Here is a 22,697-nt window from a genome sequence, read left to right as displayed (position 1 = left end):
AATAGGGTGGTCAGTAGGACTTTAAACTTCTGAGTTGGGGGGGAAGGGAAAGTGAAAGCGACAGGGAGTATGGCGTTAAATGGAAAGATAAGCAGCAGGATAGCATGTGTCCAGACGGATTTAAAATTGAGGCAGACTGGGACTGCAGAAAAAAGCAAGGATAACTTAGGACATCATATGACTTCCAATATCGCTAATGATAAGAAAGTTAGCATTAAGGCACTTTACCTGAATGCGCGTAGCATTCATAACAAAGCAGATGAACTAATGGCACAGATCATAGTGAATGATTATGATGTGGTAGGCATGACAGAGACTTGGTTACAGGGGGGTCAGGACTGGCAGTTAAACCTCCAAGGATTTTCAACCTATCAAAAAGACTGGGAGGTCGGCAGAGAGGGTGGGGTTGCCTTGTTAGTTAAAAACAATATTAAATCTATGGCACTGAATGACATAGCGTCAGATGATGTGGAGTCTGTGTGGGTGGAATTGAGGAACCGCAAAGGCAAAAAAACCATAATTGGAGTTGTGTACAGACCTCCTAACAGTGGTCAGGAGCAGGCACGCAACATGTACCGGGAAATAGAGGAGGCATGCCAGAAAGGCAAGGTCACGGTGATCATGGGAGACTTCAATATGCAGGTGGACTGGGTAAATAATGTTGCCAGTGGATCCAAAGAAAGGGAATTCAAGGAATGCTTACAGGATGGCTGTTTGGAACAGCTTGTCATGGAGCCCACAAGGGAGCAGGCTATTCTGGACCTAGTGCTTTGCAATGAACCAGACTTGATAAAAGATCTTAAAGTAAGGGAACCCTTAGGAAGCAGCGATCATAATATGGTAGAGTTCAGTCTGGAGTTTGAAAGAGAGAAGGCAAAATCGGATGTAATGGTGCTACAGTTAAATAAAGGTAATTATGAGGGCATGAGAGAGGAACTGACAAAAATAGACTGGAAGCAGAGGCTTGCAGGGAAGACAGTAGGGCAAAAATGGCAGGAGTTTGTGGGTATAATTAAGGACACTGTACAGAGGTTCATCCCCAAGAAAAGAAAGATTATCCAGGGAGGGATTAGACAGCCATGGCTGATAACGGAAGTCAGGAAATGTATTAAAGAAAAAGAGAGATCCTATAAAGTGGCCAAGAGCAGTGGGAAATCGGGCGATTGGGAAGGCTACAAGAACAAACAGAGGATAACAAAGAGTAATAAGAAAGGAGAGGATCAAATATGAAGGTAGGCTAGCCAGTAATATTAGAAACGACAATAAAAGTTTCTTTCAATACATAAGAAACAAACGACAGACAAAAGTAGACATTGGGCCACTTGAAACTGATGCTGGAAGCCTAGTGATGGGAGATAAGGAAATAGCAGGAGAACTTAACAAGTACTTTGCGTCAGTTTTCACAGTGGAAGACATGAGTAATATCCCAACAATTAAAGGGAGTCAGGGGGCTGAGTTGAGTATGGTTGTCATTACAAAAGAGATTGTGCTAGAAAAGTTAAAAAGTCTTAAAATTGATAAATCTCCTGGCCCCAATGGGATACATCCTAGAGTTCTGAGAGAGGTGGCTGAGGAAATAGCGGAGGCATTGGTTGAGATCTTTCAAGAGTCACTGGAGTCACGGAAAGTCCCGGATAATTGGAAGATCGTGGTTGTAACCCCATTGTTCAAGAAAGGATCAAGACAAAAGATGGAAAATTATAGGCCAATTAGCCTAACCTCAGTTGTTGGTAAAATTCTAGAATCCATCATTAAGGATGAGGTTTCTAAATTCTTAGAAGAGCAGAGTCTGATTAGAACAAGTCAACATGGATTTACTAAGGGGAGGTCATGTCTGACAAACCTGTTGGTATTCTTTGAAGAGGTGACAAGCAGGTTAGACCAGGGAAACCCAGTGGATGTGGTCTATCTAGACTTCCAAAAGGCCTTTGATAAGGTGCCACACAGGAGGCTGCTGATCAAGGTGAGGGCCCATGGTGTTCGAGGTGAGCTCCTGGTATGGATTGAGGATTGGCTGTCTGACAGAAGGCAGAGAGTTGGGATAAAAGGTTCTTTTTCAGAATGGCAGCCGGTGACGAGCGGTGTCCCGCAGGGTTCAGTGTTAGAGCCACAGCTGTTCGAACTATATATTAATGATCTAGATGAAGGGACTGGGGGCATTCTAGCGAAGTTTGCCAATGATACGAAGATAGGTGGACAGGCAGGTAGTACTGAGGAAGTGGGGAGGCTGCAGAAGGATCTAGACAGTTTGGGAGAGTGGTCCATGAAATGGCTGATGGAATTCAACGTGAACAATTGCAAGGTCTTGCACTTTGGCAAAAAGAATAAAAGCACAGACTATTTTCTAAATGGTGAGAAAATTCGTAAAGTCAAAGTACAAAGGGATCTGGGAGTGCTAGTCGAGGATTCTCTAAAGGTCAACATGCAAGTTGAGTCTGTGATTAAGAAAGCGAATGCGATGTTGTCACTTATCTCAAGAGGGTTGGAATATAAAAACACCATTGTGCTACTGAGACTATATAAAGATCTGGTTAGGCCTCATTTGGAGTACTGTGTCCAGGTTTAGTCCCCACACCTCAGGAAGGACATACTGGCACTGGAACGTTCCAGCGGAGATTCACACGGATGATCCCTGGAATGGTAGGTCTAACATATGAGGAATGGCTGAGGATCTTGGGATTGTATTCATTGGAGTTTAGAAGATTAAGGGGAGATCTAATAGAGACGTACAAGATAATACATGGCTTGGAAAGGGTGGACGCTCGGAAATTGTTTCCGTTAGGTGAGGAGACTAGGACCCGTGGACACAGCCTTAGAATTAGAGGGGTAAATTCAGAACAGAAATGTGGAGACATTTCTTTAGCTAGAGAGTTGTGGGCCTGTGGAATTCATTGCCGCAGAGTGCAGTGGAGGCCGGGACGCTAAATGTCTTCAAGGCAGAGATTGATAGATTCTTGTTGTCTCGGGGAATTAAGGGCTACGGGGAGAATGCGGGTAAGTGGAGTTGAAGTGCCCAGCAGCCATGATTGAATGGCGGAGTGGACTCGATGGGCTGAATGGCCTTACTTCCGCTCCTATATCTTATGATCTTATGGTCTCAGTACTTTTGCAGTCACACAGATTTGAAATATTCGCCCACAGACAGAATGCACACCTTTCCTTCCAGATGAAAAGGCCAATGATATTCAGATCGGCTCGGATCAAGTAACTATCAAATCCGAACATGAAGTTCAATTTGAATTTCTCATCCGCAAATCTACCCTTTCAGTACCATACAACAGAGCACACAAGTTACCACTGTTAATACAGGATGGAAATTCATAAGACAATTGTTGTATTAAACTGTAGTTTCCTTGTTGCCCCAAAGCTTTAAACCTCAGTCTCACAATTTCTCTCTTTTGTGAACTGAAATCCAAACCAATCCCCCCACTCCTTTCCTTCACACCCAGTTCTCTCACACTCTCTCTTCGAATTCAGTTTCCTAGCTCCTGATGAGAACCATCCTGCATACACTGCTTCCTGCACACTCTGGCCAAGACCCATCTGACTAAAATGAGACAAATTAGAATTCTAATTGCAGGCCCATCCTTGTCCCTTTCCATAACAACCCTGAATCTTCACAAAAGAGTTCTGATAACTTTCTGCAAAACGCTGCCCCACTGATAGTCTGATCACATGTCAGGGGAGCAAGAGAAGGGCCATTCCTCTGGGTCCTGCTCCCAGAGGGATGAAGCTGCTAATGACAGATTAATCCCTCACACCCATAGCCTCCTTCCCAGGCACTGACCTATGCTGCACACAGTCCCACAATTGGCCAGCACTGTGCTCGTGCACTTGTCTCCCCTCCTACAGCACGTGCTCCTGATCATACAGGAGTCCGGGTGATTGACAGCAGCTACTGCCCAATATATCAGAATCCCTACATTATGGAAACAGGCCCTTCAGCCAAACAAGTCCACACTGACCCTCCAAACAGTAACTTACACAGACCCATTCCCCCTAACTAATACTATGGGCAATTTAGAATTGCCAATTCACCTGGCCTGCACATCTTTGGATCGTGGGAGAAAACCGGAGCACACGAAGGAAACCCGCTCAGACACGGGCAGAATGCGCAAACTCCACACAGACAGTCGCCCGTGGCCGGAATCGAACCCGGGTACCTGGGGCTGTGAGGCAGCAGTGCTAACCACTGAGCCATCTCTATCGACCGGAGGGGGCGGGGCGGGAGGACTGGGATAACGAGATTGTAAACAATGAATGAATGTGGAGGATACTGGGGGATGGACAGGTCAGTGAGGGACAGGATCAGTGCAGCAGCAGGAGGGGATCCTGGACAAACTGAGCAATGGGTGAGTCTGACAGGAGAGAAACTACAGTCAGGTTCTGTTTGGAGGCTCAGGCAGGGACAGCTGGGAGACAGTATGGCCTGGTGGCTTGGGCAGGTTTACTAATCAGACTCTTCAAAGATGGTGTCACTCAACTCTGAGCCTTATCCTCCTCGTCCAGAGGTAAGGACACTTACACTATTTCCTGGTGGGCAAGGGATACGGAGACTGCCTTTCAAAAGGAACTCACCTGTGTTGGTGACATTAACAAGACTCAATACAGACTCACTAACAAAATGCTGGTGTACTTGAACTTCATCCAGAATATTAACACCTATAACTGGGCAACGCAGACCCCAATGTACAGAGTTAAATCCTGGATACTAATAACAGCTTTGTGCATGGGAAATCATATCACATGAATTTGACTCAGTTTTTTTGAAGAAGTAACAAAGAGGATTGCTGAGGTCAGAGAATGGACATGATCTACATGGACATGATCTACATGGACTTCAATAATGTGTTTGATAAGGTTCCTCATGGGAGACTGGTCAGCAAGGTTAGATCACATGGAGTACAGAACTGGCCCAAAGGTAGAAGGCAGAGGGTGCTTTTCAGGCTGGAGGCCTGTGACCAGTGGAGTCTCACAAGGATCGGTGCTGGATCCACTACTTACCGCCATTTATATCCATGATTTGGATGTGAACATAAGAGGTATTGTAAGTAAGTTTGCAGATGACACCAAAATGAGAGACAGTGAAAAAGATTCCCTCAGAGTACAAGAGGATCTGGATCAGATGGGAGATGTGCTGAGGTGTTCAGTTTAGAAAAATGCGAGCTGCTGCATTTTGGAAAAGCAAACTTTAGCAGGACTTATACAGTTAATAGTAAGTTCCTGGGGAGTGCTGCTGAACAAAGAGTCCTTGGAGTGCAGGTTCATAGTTCCTTGACAGTAGAGTAGCAAGTAGATAGGATCGTGAAGGCGGCTGTTGGTCTGCTTGTCTTTATTGGTCAAAGCATTGAGTATAGGGGTTGGGAGGTCATATTGCAGCTGTACAGGACATTGCAAAAGTTGCCGAATCAATATTCCATAGAATTCTGTTATCCTTCCTATCAGATGGATGTTCTTAAACTTTAAAGAGATCAGAAAAGTTGGGGAGAAGATTTGTAGCTCGGGTGCTCGTTGTTGTGGTTCTGTTCGCTGAGCTGGGAATTTATCTTGCAAACGTTTTGTCCCCTGTCTTGGTGACATCCTCAGTGCTTGGGAGCCTCCTGTGAAGCGCTTCTGTGTTGTTTCCTCCGGCATTTATGGTGGCCTGTCTCTGCTGCTTCCGGTTGTCAGTTCGAGCTGTCCGCTGTAGTGGCCGGTATATTGGGTGCAGGTCGATGTGTTTGTTGATCGAGTCTGTGGATGAGTGCCATGCCTCTAGGAATTCCCTGGCTGTTCTCTGTTTGGCTTGGCCTATAATGGTAGTGTTGTCCCAGTCGAATTTATGTTACTTGTCGTCTGCAGTATGGGTTGATAGTTCCTTGAAAGTGCGGTTGAAGGTAGACAGGTCGGTGAAGGTGGTGTTTAGTATGCTAGCTGTTATTGGGCAGTGCATTGAGAGTAGGGGTGGGACATCATGTTTCGGTTGTACAGTTTATTGGCTTGGCCACCTTTGGAATCCCCAGACTGCTTTCAATTCCAGTCTCCCTGTTACAGGAAAGATGTTGGGAAACTTGCAAGAGTTCAGAATGGTTTTACTCGGGTGTTGCCAGTATTGGAACATTTGAATCATAGCGAGAGGCTGAATAGGCTGAGTCTATTTCCCTGCAGCACTGGACACTTTAGGTGGCTTTATCGAACTTTATAAAATGATGAGGAGCAATGTTAGGGTGACTAGTCATGGTTTCTTTTTTCCCAGGGTTACGGAGACCAAACAAATGTGAATCTTTTTTCCAAGGTGGAAATGACAAATTCTAGAAGAGAGATGGCAAGTTTAAAGGATATTAAAACCGAAACAACTGAAGATGCTGTAAACCAGGAAGAGAAACAGGAGTTTCTGGCAAAACTCAGCAGGTCTAGCAGCATCTGTGAAAATAAATTAGAGTTAACATATGAGGGAGGGTGACCAGACCCAAAACTTTGATTTTTCTTCACAGATGTTGCATGACCTGCTGAGCATTTCCAACAACATCTGTGCAAGTTTAAAGGGAGTTGTTTGGAGTACATACCTGAGAGGAACTTTATAAAGTGCAAGTGAGACCACATCTGGAGTAATGACAGAAGGTTTGGTCCCTTTAAGGAAATACGTAATTCCATCAGAGGCATTTCACAGAAGATTGACTGGGATGAACCTGGTTCGCAGGGATTATTTTTTAAAAGACTGAAGAAGTTGGGACTCTACTCACTGGATTTGGGAAGAATGAGAGGGGATCTCATTGTAACATGTAGGATTCTTAAGGAGTTTGACAGGGTAAATACTGAGAGGATGTTTCCCATCATGAGGGAGTCTGGAACCAGATTCTGGGTCAGTCACGGAATCACGGGTTCTGTTTTGGATTCGTCAAGTTTAAGGCAACATCGACACGGGTCAGGGGTTTCAGTAGCAATGGAGCTGGGGTGAGGTGGAGACAAGCAACATTTTAAGAGATTGGAATTCCTGGCTGTTTGTGATTGTGTAGATGCCTGATCAAAAGGTCACCTTGGGGTCAGATATGAGAGCAATATTGTGAAGAGTGTGGTTCTGCCTCAGACAGTTCTCGGGGAGAGGGAGGAGCTTAGCAGTAAGGGAAATGTATTTGTAATAGCCACTGAAGGCAATGGATTGAACCATTGCAATGTTCCATTGCAGGAAATTGCAGCCAATTGCGTAGTGGGTCCGTGATGAGCAGTTTGATAACTGAGTAATGGAGAGGGATGATGGGGAGGGAGATCTGGGCAGTGTCAGTGTACATGTGAAACCTAACAAAATTTTGGACAATGTCACCTCCTGGCAGTATGTAGGTGAGAAACAGGAGGGACCAAGGAGAGATCCTCAAGGGACACCAAATACAAGGAATTCAGAAAGGAAAGGGAGAGTCGGGATGGAGTAGGTTTTTCCAACAATGGTGGGGTCAAATATTAGTTTGTAGCAGAATGGGAGAGAAGGACATAACCAGAAAAGAGAGACAGGTAGAACAAGGAACAATATCTGTGAATTGGGGAGGGGGGGTGATGAGGAGGAGGAGCAGCCCAACTCCAAAAGCACTATTCCTCCATCAGTGACATCACCCAACTCCACCCTAGTCTCAGCCCATTTACTGAAATACTCGTCCATCCCTGTGTTATCTCCAGACTTCATGATCCAAACACAGTCCTGGCCAGCCTCCCACATTCAACTTCCATGCAATCTCAAGAGTATCTAAAACCCTACTTCTTAAGTGCTCACTTGTACCAAAACTTGTTGATCCATCAAAAGGCTCCTATTAACAAGCAATTTAAAATTCTCACCCTTGATGTAATTCCTGGCTGTGAACATCCCTGTCTCCCTGAACCACACAACCTGTGAGACCCCGACAACTCATTTTCTTTCAGACTCTCAACGATGAGTTTATTCATTGCTTCACCTGTCTGGCTCTTTCTACTGTTCCCAAGGCAACATGGTCTGGAATTCCCATCCTAACCCCCTCAAACCTGCTTTCCTCCTTTCAGGTATTCCTGAAAACCTGCTTATTTGGCAATTCTTTTGATCACCTGACCTAAAATCCCCAGCTGTGGCCTTATGTCTGAAGTTCTCAATAGTATTTCTGTGGAATTATAAACATGATAAATAAAAACAAACTGCTGTTGATTTGCACACAATGTCAACTCTTCACTGTCGCTGAGTGAATAATCTATAACAGCTCTTACCCAACCACATTGTGGGAGCACCTTCACCACACAAATTGCAGCTATACGATAAAGTCAAACATCACCTTCTCCACAGGCAATGGGGCTTTGGCACTGATCACTGGTATCTGTGGAGGGAGAAACACACAGTTGATATTTCAGGGAGTGCAAAATTGCATTAGAGGGATGGAAAATGGTGCAGAATTTGGATTTTGAAATTTGTGCTTTACAATGTGCACTAAGTTCTGTAAAACCTCACATCCCATACCATGAAAGTTTCCTTCTCTTCCTGGTCAATATGTCTTTCCTTTCCCCTGCCCTTCACCTTCACACATTTCCAATGCCTTGGTCATAACAACAGTGTGCTGTCCATGATGTTTATCACGTGGTTGAGTATTGTCCCGCCCCTCATTCACTCCGATTCGTTGAAGGACCACCGTTCCCCCACTCTTATTGGTCCTGTGCTGACATCAATAATCCGAGGCCCATTGTGGACTGGAGCATGCTCAGTGCTTCCTGCTTTTGCTGCTGTTAATCAGGTATAAGAGAGAGAGAGGACTCAGCCCTGTTTCTCCTGATGTCAGACAATAACAACAACTACCTGCATTGTATGGAGCCTTTCACATTGACAAATCTCCTAAAATGCTTCACGAATGATGGAAACGTTGATTAAAGAGAACGATTTTTAGATACATCTTTAAGGCGGAGAGGGGGAGTTAGGGAAGATATTCCAAAGGTTTGTGTTCTCGGCAGCTCCAATCGTGGAGTGATGTAGGTGGGGAACAGCTTACAATGGAGACAGTTAGTGGCTCACCATAGGTTAACAACCTCATGTCGTAGCCCCCCTACCCCACACACCAGGCCTTGTTCTCACAGCCTGCCATTACACACTACCTATGGTTAGCCACTAACAGTCTCCATTAACAGCTAGTCACCCTCCCCTATCCAGATGGTTATCCTTTATCCAACTGTTCTTCTCACTCTATCCCCACCTATCCTTTACTCCTTTTATCATCCCCCCCAACACTTTCTTCTGCATATAAACTGACTTTATTTTCCTCAGTAACATCTGTTCTGTGGAAGCGACAGCAGATCTTCAACCAACTCTGATTTCTCTTCACAGATGCTGCCAGACCTGCTGAGCTTTTCCAGAACCTCCTGGTTGTTGTTTCTGATTTATATCTCCCGCAGTTCTTCAGGTTTTAATTTACTGGGAGTTTGTAATTCAGGTCCTACAGCCTCTGTCCCAGTCTCTGCTGTCTCTCCCAACCCCAAATAGTGACATTGCACCTGCACAGCTCATGGACAGGTGTTGTCTTGCTGGCCACACGCCTCATTCAATCCCATTGGCTGCAGGACCACACAGATTCTCCTCCCATTGGTCTGGAGCTGCCGTCAATCAGCCAGGCCTCATTGTGATGAGAGTGGAGGGCTAATCCCTCTCTCTGCCCTGGGATGAGCTTCATCATTCACAGTGAATGGGGCAGTATCACAGAGCACAGGGCCTGGGGGCTATTCAGCCCATTGGGGCTGGACTCACTCCCCCTGGAGATGCTGCAAATCTGTCCCAAGTCCCCTCCCATTTGCCCATAGCCCCCCGAAATCTTTCCTTAAAAAGTAAAATTATAAGTCTGTTTCAGAATATCTGTTGAATCTCTGTCGTTCAGACTGTTCCAGATGTTCAGAACCTACTGAGTAAAATAGTGTTCACATTTACACCTTGTATTATTTGCCAATTACAAGAAAGTAGTTACTAAAAATTGTGACAGTGTTAACAATTCCTCTCTCTCTCTGCAAATTCAAGACCTTGGAACCAAATCTGCACCCGATCGAAATCACTGCTTCACCTTCTCAGCTCCAAGGATAATTATCTGTGCTTCAGCTAGCTCTCCACAAAATAGAGGAATGCATCTTAATTTATTAAGATCAAAGAAACCATAGGTAGTGTGTAATGGCAGGTCCAATTCGCCCGTACCAAAGAGGAATCCTAAACTGATGGATTCCCATTTACCATCTATTGGCCTGTATCCATCAAAACCCTTCCTATTGGAAGCCTTTTAAATGTTGTGATTTTATCAGCCTCCACTACTTCATCTGGTAGTCCCTCCCATACACACACCACACTCAGCTTGAAAACGTTGCCACTTAGATCCCTTTTAAATCTTTGCCCTCTCAATTTAAACCCAGGTGCTCTAGTTTTGGACCCACCTAACCTGAGGAAATAGGACCCCGGCTGCTCACCTTATCCACACCCCTCGTGATTTTATAAATCTCCATGAAGTCACCTCTCAGTCTTTGACTCTCCAGAGAAAATAACCCCAGCCTATTCAGCCTCTCCCTGTAGCCCAAATCCTCCAATCCTGGCAACGTTTTTGGAAATCTTGTCCAAACTTTTTCAAGTTTCACAACATCCTTCCCAGAACAGAGTAATTCAAACTGAAAAAAGAATTCCAGAAGTGGCTTAATCAATGTCCTGTCCAGCCACAATATGGCATCCCAGCTTCTGTATTCAATGCATTGACCAATAACGGAGAGTGTTAATGGAGTCCCATTTGCCAGCGGTTCACCCTTATTCCCTCTAAATCCTTCCTCTTCATGTACCCAATCAGATGCCTTTTAAATGCTGCAATTGTACTAGCCTCCACCCCTTCCTCTGGCAGATCATTCCATACTTGCAATGCCCTCAACATGAACAAGATGCCCGTTAGATCCCTTTTAAATCTTTTCCCTCTCACCTTAAGCCTGTCCCCACTGAACTTGGGAGAAAGTCCCTGACTGCTCATCTTATCCATGCCCTTCATAATTTTATAAGACCACCTCTCAGCCTCCAAATCTCCAGGGAAAATAGTCCCAGCCTATTCAGCCTTTCCCAATAGCTCAAACCATCCAACCCTGGCAAAATCCTTGCAAATGTTGTCTGAACCCTTTCAAGTTTCTCAACATTATTCCAAGCACAGGGAGATTGGAACTGAAAACAGAATTCCAGAAGGGCCTTAATCAGTGCCCTGTCCAGCCACAATATGACGTCACAACAGGCGCATTCAATGCATTGACCAATAACGGGGAGTGTACCAAATGCTGCATTCACTCCCCTACCTGTGACTCTACTTTCAAGGAACTATGAACCTGCACTCCAAGGTCTCTGTTCAGCAATGTTCCCCAGGACTTTACCATTAATTGTATAAGTCCTGCCCTTATTTGCCTTTCCAAAATACAACAGCTCACATTTATCTAAATTGAACTCCGTCTGACATTCCTTGCTCCAATCGCTCATCTGATCAAGATCCTGTTTGTATTCTGAACTAACCTTCTTCACTGTCCACTACACCTCCAATTTTGGTGTCTTCTATAAACCTACTGACCATACCTCATATATTCACATCCAAGTCATTTATTTAAGGGCCCAATATCCATTCTTGCAGCACACTGCTGCTCACAGGCCTCCAGTCCGCAAAGCAACTCTCCATCATCATCCTCTGTCTCCTACCTTCAAGGCAGTTTTGTAATGGCTTGCTCTCCCTGCATTCCATGTTATCTAACCCTGCGAACCAGTCTGCTTTGTGGAACCTTGCTGAATGTCCATATAAACAACGTTCACAGCCTGGTTTAATCATTTTTCTTTGTCACTTCAAAACACTCACTCAAGTTAGTGAGACACAATTGTGCATGTACAAAGCCACATTGACTCTCCCTGTCATTCCTTAACTTTCCAAATAGATGGATATCCTGTCCCTCAGAATCCCTTCCAACAACTTGCCTGCCACTGACTTCAGGCTCACTGTTTTCTTGTTCCATGGCCTCTCCTTACCACCTTTTTAAAATAATGGCACCTCATCTGTCGCTATCAACAATACAAATACCTCAGGAGAGGCCCAACAATCAGTTCCCTTGATTTCCAGAAAGTTCCAGGATACACCTGATCAGGTTCCAGGGCACACCTGATCAGGTTCCAGGGCTTTATCCACCTTGATGCGATTTAAGACATCCAGTCTCACCTCCTTTGTAACATGGACACTTTTCAAGTTATCACTGTTTATTTCTCCAAACTCTTGAGCTTCCATATACTTCTCCAGTAAAAATGACTTGAAATATTTGCATATCGTTCGCACCCCCTGTGGTTCCATAGACAGCCTTGTTGACCTTTAAGGGGTCCTATTCCCTGGTCCAGTTAATCTTTTGTCTGTGATATATTTGTTTAATCTCTTTGGATCCTATTCCAGGACATCCCAGAAAGGCCTACTTCAAGGACCCTAATTTTCCTCTGACTTGATCAACAATGCCCTCCAACACATACCCTCCACTTCCCGCACCTCTGCCTTTACCCCACCCCTCCAGCCACAATAAAGAATAAAACCCTGCGGTCTTCACCTTCCACCCCACTAATCTCCAGATACAGCACATTAACCTCTGTTATTTCTGCTACCTAAAGTCAGACCCCACCAGCAGAGACATATTTCCCTCCCCCAACCCTGTCTATGTTCCGCAGAGACCATTCCCTCTGCACCTCCCATGTTTGGTCCACACCCTCCCATCAACGCATGCTCCACACTCTTGACCCTCCCTTGCCGCCATGGGAAATGTAAAACGTGCGGCCACACCTCCCTCTGACCTCTGTCCAAGACCACAAAAGGATCTTTTCACATGAGGCAGAGATTTGCCTGCACATCCCAAAACCTCATATACTGCATCTGGACACTATGGGAAATTTAACATGGTTCATCCAACTAATCTACACATCTTTGGACTGTGGGAGGAAACTGGAACACCCGAAGGAAACCCTCACAAACACTGGGGAGAATGTGCCAACGTGAACACAGGCAATCACCCGAGGCTGGAATCAAACCCAGGTCCTTGGTGCTGAGGAAGCAGCGCTAACCACTGAGCCGCAATACTGAGGGATCTTTGGTGCTTATGTGCTGGCCCACTGATACCTCACTCACTCACCCTGCCTCATTTCCTAAGAGGCAGTGATGACGGAGTGAAATTATCGCTAGACAGTTAATCCAGAGACCCAGATAACGTTCTGGGGTCCTGGGTTTGAATCCCATCACGGCAGATTTTGGAACGTGAATTCAATAAATATCTGGAAAAAAATAATCTAGTGACGACAAGGAATCCATTGTCAATTGTTGGAAAAACCAATGTGGTTCACTCACGACCTTTAGGGAAGGAAAATGCCATCCTTACCTGGTCTGGTCTGCAAGTGACTCCAGATCTATAGCAACGTGGTTGACTCTTAACTGCCCTCTGGGTAAACACAGCAATAAATGCTGGCCGAGCCAGTGACAGCCTCATCCTGTGAACGAATAAAGAAAACAGGTCAGGTTTTGTTCCTTCTCTAGTAGGTACATCCTACAAACTGAATCTGAAATGTTCTCGTACACACTGAACAAATACCTTTCCATCCAAGCCCTTAACACTACAGCACTCATAGGCCATGTTGGTAAAGTTAAAACCACTTATCATTGCATCCATATTATTCTTACAGATAATGGAGGTCTCCTGGTAAAATTGTGTCTCAATTCTCTGCTGACTATTGGGAGAGAGTCTATAATACAATCCCAGTAAGATGGTCATCCTTTTCTTATTTCTCAGTACCACACAAATAACTTGCCTGGAGGTACTCCCAGGAATATCCTCCCGAAGCCCAGCCATAATGTTATCCCTAATCAAAAACACCCCTCTCCCTGCTCTGTTGCCCCCTTTCTATCCTTGCTATAGCATCTATATCCTGGAACATAAAGCTGCTGGTCCTATCCATCCGTGAGTGATGCCTCTGTAATTGCTGTAATATCCCAGGGCCATGTTCAAAACCATACCCTGAGCCCACCTGCCTGACCTGTCAGGTCTCTTGCGATGAAATAAATGCAGTGCAACTTGTCCGTCACACCTCATTCTGTGACTTGCTCTTGCCTGCCTTGACAGTCTGACTGGTGAACAGTACCAGCCTCAGACTCACCTCTTTTCTCACTATCCCTTTAGGATTACCCCGACTCCCTCACTGGTTTAATGCCTCCCCAGTAGCACTAGCAAATCTCCCTGCTCGTCAGGACCCCATGCTTTCCCCTTCCTATGCCATTGGTACCAATGTACAATGTCCTCCCACTGGTTAGTTTCCCTTTTGAGAATATTCTGCTCCCTTTGTGAGACATCCTTGACACTGGCACCAGGGCAGCACCACCCCATTCTGATGTCTCACTGTCAGCTGCAGAAATGGGGGACTGTGTCCCTGACTAGAGAGTCTCCTATCACCATCGATTGTGTGGAACTGGATATACCTCACATTATGTTAGAAGCCAGTCTCAGTACCAAGTAACTTGGCTGCCAGTGCTACATTCCCCTGAAAGTCTATTACCACCTACATTTTTCAAAACAGTATACTTGTCTGAGATGGGGATAGCCACAGGAGACTCCTGCAGTACCTGCCTACCCCTCCTAGCTTTCCTGGAGATAACCCACCTACCTGACTGTATCTGCAGTATCCAGCAATCCTGAGACTGCCACCTATCACCCCCCCGGCTCCTGTCAATTCCTCACTGTCTTTAATCACTCCTCCACCAATCCATGCGATCCAACAGGATTTACAATCACACTTGCTGCAGACATAATCATCAGGATCATTGAAACTCTCCCTAATCTCCCACACCCGACAGGAACAGCACACCACTCTACAACAGGCCATCTCTCCGCCTTAACAATCTACAGACCAAGACAAAGGCAGAGTTTTACTGCTCGAAAAATACTGCCCGAGAATAACCTAATGCTTATGGTTCATATCTTAAACATTTAATCAAGAGACCGTAAGACATTTAAAAGAAATCCTCACCTGACTCAGTATTGTAGATTTAATAAAATAAAACCGACTAAGATTGATATTTGAAGAGACTGAAACTCACTGAGCTGATCCCCGGCTCTGAGTACTTCCAAGGGTGAGGTCTCTCTGAGGGCAGCTGTGAAATGTCTCTGTTTCTCTTCTCTGCCCACTCCATTTCCAGAGAGGTTTTTAACTTCACAGCCAGTCAGCTCAGAGAGGTCACTGCTTGGTTTTATTCCCTGGGGGTTGCCTTTGCTGCCCAGACCAGTATTTATTGGCCACCTTTACTTGTCTTGGAGAAAGTGGTGGTTACCCACCTCCCTGAAATGCTGCAGTCCATGTACACCACAGTGATATTTGGACAACAATCCCTCTCTGGCCCCACAACCCTCCCCGTCTCTGTAATCCCCCTCCGGCTTCAGAAATTACATGACCGTGGCATAAGATTTTTATTTGGATTCATTTTTGTTTAATTAACCCCCCCCCCCCCCCCAAAATGAAAAGTGAAATATTTCGCCCCCAAACAAATTTCTGTTGATTGACCTTTTGGAGAGGCTGACACATGGACGTTGCAGTATTTTATCTCACATTGTACACGTAGAATGATGGAACTTTCTTTTAATCATTGCTAAAAAGGGAGGCAATGGCTTAATGGTATTCCTGCCAGATGAGTTACATGTGCAGTGTTCCGAGGATTAGGGTTAGAATCCCAATATGGCGGATGGCAGCATCGGAATTCAATACAATCTAGAATGAAAAGGCGAATGATGACCATGAAACTATTGTCGATTGTTAGAAAACCCATCTGGTTCACTAATGTCCTGTAGGGAAGGAAACGGTCATCCTCACCTGGTCTGGCCTACATGTGACTCCAGACCCACAGCAATGTGGGTAACTCTCAACTGCCCTCAGGAAAAATACTTTAAAAACTATTAACAAATACTCTGCAGGTATCACTTAAAAACTGACTGTTCCCATTGGGACTGTGAATTTCTGAACGGCCTGAACTAAAACGGAGTTTCAGCTTCACCTTCTCCCTGTCTCACATCAGTCTGTTTACACCCAACTCCAGAACACTCTCATTGAGCCAAGCAGCCCTCACAGTACAGCCCTGTCATTTTCATTGTCTGCTCACACCTACACTGCCCTCAGCCTCCTGTACTGTTCCAATGCATCTCAATGGGAGCTCAGGGACAGCATCTCATCTTTCAATTCAGCCCTTTGTAACCCCAGAGTCAACATGGACCTCAGCAGTTTCTGGATGAATGGACAGTTGTCAGAAGCTGGAACATTCCACCTGAAAAGGTACTGAATTTGAGTCCAAAAGGACTTTTAATGGGAAGTTTGCAGGTAATTGAAAATATGAAGTTTACAGGTTAACATCATGAAGTGGGTGATTGGGTCTAAATCTTGAGAGTTCTGAGAAAGAGACGAGGTGTAATTTGGATAAATCTGTGCTCCCTCTCAGGCCAATATCTCCTTCCTCAGCTGCAGGGCCCAGAACAGCACACACCCAAAGGGTGATCAAACCACGAATTTGTACATCTTTCTGCTTAACAAAAATATTGGAGATATTTTCCCACAAACAGATCAGACAAACCTTTCTCCTTCCACAGTTAAGTGCCAATGATATTCAGATCCTGATGACTCCATTGACTGTAAAAACTTGCTTTTGAGATCCCAGCCTCAATTATTCTGGTTTAATATCCTATGAAATGAATTCACAAAACAAAACTCACAGTCAGTGCAGGAAGAATATAAAGACATACCAAGAAAAAAGTATGTGCTTGATGTGTAAATGCTTTTCATCAAGTTGCACAGCCCCCACCCCCCCACCCCCACCCACACCCCCCCACCCCCACCCCCACCCCCCCACCCCCACCCCCACCCCCACCCCCCCACCCCATCACCCCCACCCCATGAAGGGGACATGCACATGTGCCTCACTGTACCTTGCCCCTAATAAAGATGGCGGCCATATCCCAGGACTTATCATCGCCTGAGGGCCGCAGCCATTTTCCCATCTGCTGCAAACGCAGGATTAAGAGTTTCTAATTCAGACTTACGAACCGCACAGAGTGTAACTAAAACTTCCCAGTCTAAAGTGACTCATTATCTCCCTGCCTCCGAGGCCACTCTCCCCTTCCCTGTTTGCGTCTCCCACATTCACCAAAGGCCGAGTCACGTGGCACTGCACAGGCAGAGTTACTGGTGATGTGTCATCCCACTGGCCGCGCCCCTTATTCACTCCCATTGTTTGGATGACCAGCTGGTTCCACTTGTCCCACCACCTTTTCTTATTGGTCTGAAGCTTCCACCAATCAGCTGGACCCCATTGTGAGGTCAGTGGTGGGATCCTCCCCCTGTCTGAATCAAACCCAGAAGGTGTATGGATGGTGTCAATCAGGAACAACAAGCAGAAGGTGCTGGGAAAGCTCAGCAGGTCTGGCAGCATCTGGGAACAGAAATTTGTCCAGTGGCCCTTCCTCAGAACCGATGGGAGCTGGGAAAATTAGAATCCTGACAGTGTGGAAACAGGCCATTCGGCCCAAAAGGTCCACAGCGTCCCTCCGAAGGGTATCCCACCCAGACCCATTCCCCTACCCTATTACTGTATATTTATCATGAATAATGCACCTAACCTATACATCCCTGAGCATTATGGGAAATTTAGCTTGGCCAATTCAACTAATCTGCAGATCTTTGTACTGCAGAGATGGGGGTTAAAGAGTAAATAATAGGCAGGGACAGAACCCAAAGAGAGACCAGAACATTTGGAAAGACAAAGGAGTGGATTACGTTCTGGCTGGGAGGGTGCATAGCTGTTAATGGAGGGGACAGGAACCTGTGTCTGGCAGAATTTCAGTGGAGGTGGCGGAAATGGCGACTGATGATCTACGTTCTGCTGCAAAAACAGACCCCGACCTTCCAGCTGCCTGCCACTTTAACACACGAGCCTGTTACCTGGTCAACATCTCTGTCTCATGCTTACTGCAGTGTTCCAGTAAGGCCAGAACATACCAAATGGCCCCATATTTCAAGGACTGCAATGTCCCCTCCCATGTGGTCAATACAATCCACTATATCTCCTCCACTTCCTGCACCTCTGCCTTTGAAACCCACACCTCCAACTTCAACAAGGATAGAACACACCCCTAAGTCCTTACGTTCCACCCAGATACAACACATCATCCTCTGTCATTTCCACCAGCTACAATCAGACCGCACCACCAGATTCTTAAGGGGTTTGACAGAATAAATTCTGATGTGTCTGAAGGCAAGTACTGAGGGGGGAGTTTGAAAGCAGATTCTGAGTCAGTCACAGAATCAAGGGTTCTGTTTCGGATTCGTCAAGTTTAAGGCAACACAGATGCGGGTAAGGGGTTTCAGTAGCAATTGAGCTGGGGTGAGGAGGAGACAAGCAACGTTTGAGAGATTAGAATTCCTGGTGTTTGAGATTGTGGATGTCTGATCAGAAAGTCAGCTTCACGTCAGATATAACTGCAATACTGTGAAGAGTGTAGTTCTGCTGCATAGTTCCCAGCGAGAGGGAGACGCTCAGCAGTTAGGGAAAGGAATTTGTGAGGCAATGGGTTTACCCACTACAATGTTTCATTGGAGGAAACGGCACCTAATCGAGTAGTGGGAATGTGGTAAGCAGTTTGATATCTGAGTAACAGTGGAGTAATGGAGAGGGATGATGGGGAGGGAGAGCTGGGCATCATCAGTGTACATGTGAAACCTAACACAGTGCTTTTGTACAATGTCACCTCCTGGCAGTATGTACGTGAGATACGGAAGGGACCAAGGACACCAAATGCAAGGAATTCAGAAAGGAAAGGGAGAGTGGAGATGGAGCAGGATTTTGGGAGAGAAGGACATAACCAGAAAAGACAGAACAGGAACAATGTCTGTGAATCGGTGAGGGGGACTGATGAGGAGGGGGAGGAAAGAGAGTTGGAAAGTCTACAGTTTAGTGAAATTAGTGTAAAGGGTGAAAGTGAGCTCTGATAAGGCTGGACAAGAGACTGGAGGAAGATGTAAGTTTAGGACAAAACCGGGAACACCACGTGAGGCAGTTTGGCTCGGCGGGCTAGTGGGAGGGAGGGAAGCTACAGATCGGATTATCTCAGTCTTAGTGACAGAGAAACTCCATGCGCTCAAAACTCTTGTTGTTGGAGAGAAGGATGGAGGAGACAGGATGATGGACAGTGTTTTACAAAGAAACAAAACCTGGGTAAGTAATATTTCAAGCGAGTGAACAAACCCAATGTATTTAACTTTTATCCATAATATTAAAACAAACGACTGAAGTCCTGGTTCGAATCCCATCTTGAATTCAGATTCCACCATCTGCCAAGAAAAAAATAACTGGAATTAGGAATCTCCTGATCTCCATGAAACCATTGTCAATGGCGAAAAAAATCCTGCCAACCTGACAGTGACCCAGCCAGCTACTCACTGTATTAATCACTGCAAAGTTTCAACAAAGGAATGAAACTGGATGGACCACTCGGCATTTAAGGAGGCATTAGGAAATACAACCTTAGAATCAGCCCTCTCGATGGTGCAATGTCCTCCTCACTAACATCTGGATTTTGGGGCCAAAATGTGCAGAGCTGTCTCACAGACCAATCAAGGAACAGCCTGACATACTCACACTCATGAAATCAACCCTTACAGACAATGACCAGACACCACCATCACCATCCCATGCTATTGAGATTGTGGTGATGGAAAAGCACAACAGGTGAGGCAGCATCCGAGGAGAAGGAGAATCGATGTTTCGAGCCTAAGCTCTTCATCACCCTGACCTGCTGTGCTTTTCCAGCACCAGACTCTTGTCTCTAATCTCCAACATCTGCAGTCTTCACTTTCTCCTGAAATCTCTGGATATGTCCCGTCCCACTGGCAGGACAGACCCGTCAGAGGTGGTGACATAGCAGTGTACAGACAGGGAGGATTTCCCCTGGGAGTACTCAGCATTGCCTCCAGAGACCAGGAAGTCTCATGGCTCCTGCTGATTACCACGTCCCGTCCTCCCTCGGCTGATGAATCACTTCTCCTTCATGTTGAACAAGATTTGGAGGAAGCACTGAGGCAATAAAATGGTGTCAAACGTACTCTGGGTACAGGATTTCAATGTCCACAATCAAGACTAGCTCTGCAACAGATTTACTGACTGAGCTGGCCAGGTCCTAAAGGATATAGCTGCTCAACTGAGTCTGCAGCGGGTGGTGAGGGAACCAACAAGTGTGTAAAACATACGTGATCTCATTGTTATGAATTGATTAGCTGCAGATACATCTGGCCATGACAGTATCGGTACGAGCGACCATCACACATTCCTTTTGGAGACACAAGTCTTGGCTTAAAGTTGAAAAGAACCTCCATTGCGTTGAGTGACACTTTCACCGTTCTAATTGGGACAGACTTTGAAGAGATGTAGGATCTCAGACTGGATATATCTGAGGCACTGTGGGACATCAACAGCAGCAGAACTGTACTCCAGCACAATCTGTAATCTCATGGGTTTGTAAATCCTGATCTCACCCATCACAATGGACAGGAAAGGAGGGCATGCCATGAGCAGCACCAGGCAGACTTAAAAATGATGTTCCAACCTGGTGAAGCTATCAAACATGACCATCTGCATTTCAAACAGCATCAGCAGCAAGCAACAGAGCTAAGTGATCCTACATCCAATGGAACCGATTGGAGCTCTGCAATTCTGCCACACCCAGTTGTGAACAGTGATGTACAATTAAACAACTCACTGGAGGAAGTATCACAGATATCCCCACCCTTACTGATGGAGGGGTCTCACACACCCATGCACCAGATAAGACAACAGCATTTGCTGCAATCTTCAGCCAGAAGTGCAAAGTGGGATGATCCATCTTAGCCTTCTCCAGTGGTTTCCAACATCACAGATGCGAGTTTTAAGCCAGTTCGATTCAGTTTGAATAACATCAAGAAACGGTTAAGTAGTGCAAAGTCTTTGGGCTCTGCCAACATTCTGGCAATAAAACTGATGGCTTGTGCTCCAGAACTTGCCACCCACCAAGCCAAGTACCGCTCCAGCACTGGCATCTACCGACAATGTGGAACATTGCCCAGGGATGTTCAACACAAAAACACAGAGCAATCCAACCCAGCCAATTTCCCTCTTTCAGTCTCCACACTCGATCAGCAGTAAAAAGTGATGGAAGATGTCATCAACAGGGCTACGAAGCAGCAGCTGCTCAGCAACAGCCAGCTGAGTGACACTCATTTTAGACTCCACCAGGGCCAGTCAGTTCCCGATTGTGTTACCGCCCTGATTCACAACCTGACAACCAGCTGAATCCCAGAGGCGAGGTGAGGGTGACAGCCCAGTCCCAATCCAAGACCACTAGTTCTAGCTGATTCCACCCTTGTCTCAGCTCATATACTCTCATCCATCTTGTGTTATCTCCAGACTTCATTATCCAAACATACTCCTGGCCGGCTTCCCACATTCAACCTCCCTGTAATCTCAAGAAAAACTAAATCTCCGCTGCCCAAGTACTCCCTCTACCAAAACTTGTTGATTCATCAAAAGGCTGCTATTCATAATCAACAACAGAGCCACAGACATGTACAGCATCGAAACAGACCCTTCAATCCAACCTGCCCATGCCGACCAGATATCCCAACCCAATCTAGTCTCACCTGCCAGCATCCAGCCCACATCCCTCAATTTAAAATTCTCACTCTTGATTTAATTCCTGATTGTGATCATCCTTAGCTCGCTGCATCGCACACCCTTTGAGACCTCGACAACCCATTCTGTTCAAGACTCCAAATGACCTGTTAATTCATTACTTCACCTGTGTGGCTGCTTTTACAGTTGCCAAACCAACAAGGTCTGAAATTCGCAGCTAAAACCACACAAGTCTGCATTCCCCCTTTAAGACATTTCTCAAAACCTGCTTATTTGGCATTGGTTTTGGTCACCTGACCTAATATCATCCTTCTCTGGCCTTATGTCTCAAGTTCCCAATAATATTTTTGTGAAATTATAAGCAGATTAATAAAACTACAAACTGTTCTTGATTTGGACATTATCTTCAAATCATCACTGTTGTTGTAATGAATACTCTGCAATGTCTCTTACCTAACCACATTGTGGGAGCACCTTCACCACAAAAACTGCAGCTGTACAAGAAAGTCAAACACCACCCTCTCCACAGACAACAGGGCTTTGGCATTAATCACTGGTTTCTGTGGAAGGAGAAACACAGTTGATGTTTCAGGGAGTGCAAAACGGATTCCAGGGAATGAAAATGGTGCAGAATTTGATAGTTAGAAATGGAAGGAAAATACACTTGCTAATTGGTAAAAAAGAATTCATGACTGTCAAAGATTTTCCAGAAAAAAATTAATAAGCAGCACATGGTCAGGGGCTGGGCGGCAGTAAAAAATCAACTTACAAAAATGTCTGTAAAAGTAATAGTAAAATACTAAACAGACCAAATATACACCCACTGTTCGAGACTGAGGAAGCTAGATATTGACAAAGTGGTCATGAGGGAGCCCAGAGATAAAGCAGAGCAGTATAAGCTGTTATGATCCCACAGTCATAGAGATGTATAGCACCGACACAGACCCTTCGGTCTAACTCATCCATGCCAACCAGGGATCTAAACCTAATCTATTCCCATTTGCCAGCACTTGGCCC

The 22,697-nt window shown here is 45.5% G+C and overlaps 1 long non-coding RNA gene across 1 annotated transcript in view; it reads right to left on the bottom strand.

Annotated features, from left to right (window-relative positions):
* LOC140458544 (uncharacterized) overlaps nucleotides 1–22,193 on the bottom strand; it is a 29,739-nt gene extending 7,546 nt beyond the window's left edge. The window contains exons 1-5 of the long non-coding RNA XR_011953512.1: nucleotides 22,134–22,193; nucleotides 19,263–19,348; nucleotides 16,596–16,703; nucleotides 13,369–13,477; nucleotides 8,203–8,309 (exon numbers count right to left, since the gene is read on the bottom strand). This is a non-coding gene — a long non-coding RNA (uncharacterized lncRNA). The remainder of the gene's footprint in view (nucleotides 1–8,202; nucleotides 8,310–13,368; nucleotides 13,478–16,595; nucleotides 16,704–19,262; nucleotides 19,349–22,133) is intronic.
* Between the last annotated feature and the right edge of the window lie 504 nt (nucleotides 22,194–22,697).

The sequence above is a fragment of the Chiloscyllium punctatum genome, chromosome 33 (genome assembly GCF_047496795.1).
Source record: "Chiloscyllium punctatum isolate Juve2018m chromosome 33, sChiPun1.3, whole genome shotgun sequence".
In the NCBI taxonomy this organism is placed as follows: domain Eukaryota; kingdom Metazoa; phylum Chordata; class Chondrichthyes; order Orectolobiformes; family Hemiscylliidae; genus Chiloscyllium; species Chiloscyllium punctatum.
This window is presented reverse-complemented; position numbering and strand designations above follow the sequence as displayed.